A 2100-nucleotide genomic window follows, 5' to 3' on the forward strand; every position below is an offset into this window, starting at 1 on the left:
AAAGAGACAGCAGCCTAAATAAACCTGCTGCTGTCTTTCATTATACAGTGAAGACTATCCAGTGTTATTTTACAGTTGAGTAGATTATAGTTAGACCTAACTGAAAACATTTCTTCCTCTTGTTTTTGTTTGTGCTATTGATTGTCATTAATTCATTTGTTCTTATTTTATTATTTACTTGTCTTTTTTAGTTAAAATAAGGCCATGTCCACACGTACACGTGTATTTTTATAAACAGAGTTAACGCAGAGAGGAAAACGCAAACGCGTGGTCCATGAGAAATAGTCCTGCCACTACAGCTGGAAAAAATCCTAGAGGAAACACTGCATGCATTTAATAAAAATGCTGAAATCACTTTGAGTCAAATGTCAGCTCGTATTATGAAGGCTAATTCTTGATCAGAATTTTTTATTATTGATCAGAAGGTGCTCCTACATTTTTTAAATTAGGAGGAAGAAGCGCTCCTAATTACAAGAAGTAAAACACTGCTCTTAAACTGGGTGTGTGACAGGTATGGCTGTGGAATAGGATTTGGCTGAGGAAAAATTCAGTCAAAATATTTTTTTTGCTTTAACCCCATAATTTTCGCACATCAGGGAGCCGTATCAATATGTGGCATATTGAAATTGCATTTGAATAAGCGCTTGCTGTTCAATTCCACTTTCGATTTTGCAATATAGTGGCACTCTGTGTAAAGGGAGCAGATCTTACAGTGATATTCTGATCATATTTTTTTCCAAACACATTTTACCAATTCCAAACCACATCAATCTTAATAACTACTATAATTTTTGTATTTAATAATTTAGAAGTGATGCTGTATATAATTGTCTATGAAGGCTAGAAATGAAAAACTCCTTAAGGTGTGCAGAATTATTAGGCAGGTTTTTTTTTACGGATGAAATGAAAAAAAAAAGAGAGAGAGATTTAACTCAGACTGAGAAGTCAAAAATGATTAAATCCCAGCGGGGTCAGAAAAAAACAGATGAAGAAGAAAAGACAAACGTTAACTGCAAAATAATTAAGAATCAATGTGAAGAATTAGGTGTGAAACCATCAGGAAGCATTTAGTCTCAAGCACCACCATTTTCCAGAACAGCAACCTTCCTGGAGTCTCCAGAATTACAAGGTGTCAGGTTCTCAGAGACTTTGCTTGGGTAAAAAATCCTAAAAAATGACCCTCACTTAATTAGAATAACATGCTGAAGTATTGTGAAATACACGAAGACTATTTTTATAGGCTTTATGGACCGATAAGTTGAGAGTGACTCTTGAAGGACCAGCACCACATCCGCTTGTACCACTGTTTGAAGAATTGATCTTTCAGAATCTGGCAGTAAGTTTTAGGAGCTCATTTTTGTCGGTCTCTGTAAGACACACTTTTCAGGATAGAAGATGGACTAAAAATTAACTACCAAAACTAAGGAGAAAATGTAGAACTTGAAAAATTGGAAAAACAGCTTAGTGAAAAGCGTTTACAGTTTAAAAGCAAATAGAAAGTCCTATTTTTTACATTTCTTTTATTTAATATTTTTTTGCAGATTTGCACATGTACAAGGTTTAAAATGTTCATGAAATATTTTCTAAAAATACTGAAGTTTTGAGCAGCTGCATTCCTCTAGGTCAAAGATGAAAAAATTTTGACTTGAGTTTATTTAGTAATGAGTAAAGTATATTTTGAATGAATGTGCAAATTTGTAATGTTATCAGCTTTTACCATGTTATTACATTTAACCACTTTTTATTCATTTAAAAATTGAGAAATTATTTCCCATTTAAATCTTGTACAAGAACTACAACAAAAATCAGTTTGATGCATGTTTTATCAATATTTTAGAAATTTAATTTGAATATTACCAGTACTGATTTCAATAGATTTCATTACATTTCTTTGAACACGACTGCTCAAAACGGTCTAAATTTATGAAACCTACACATTCAAAACATTATTACTCTGGAATGTTTAATGGAAATGTTAAGTAATGTAAGGTCTTTCATGACACTACATATGCTGGGGTGTGAATTTGATAGGTGCTTGATATAAAATAAATGGTGCTTTAAAAAGTCCTTGAATCTGGTGTTCATGAAAGAGTGGGAACC

The sequence above is a fragment of the Sinocyclocheilus grahami genome, unplaced genomic scaffold, assembly GCF_001515645.1.
Source record: "Sinocyclocheilus grahami isolate Dianchi unplaced genomic scaffold, SAMN03320097.WGS_v1.1 scaffold107.1, whole genome shotgun sequence".
NCBI classification, from domain to species: domain Eukaryota; kingdom Metazoa; phylum Chordata; class Actinopteri; order Cypriniformes; family Cyprinidae; genus Sinocyclocheilus; species Sinocyclocheilus grahami.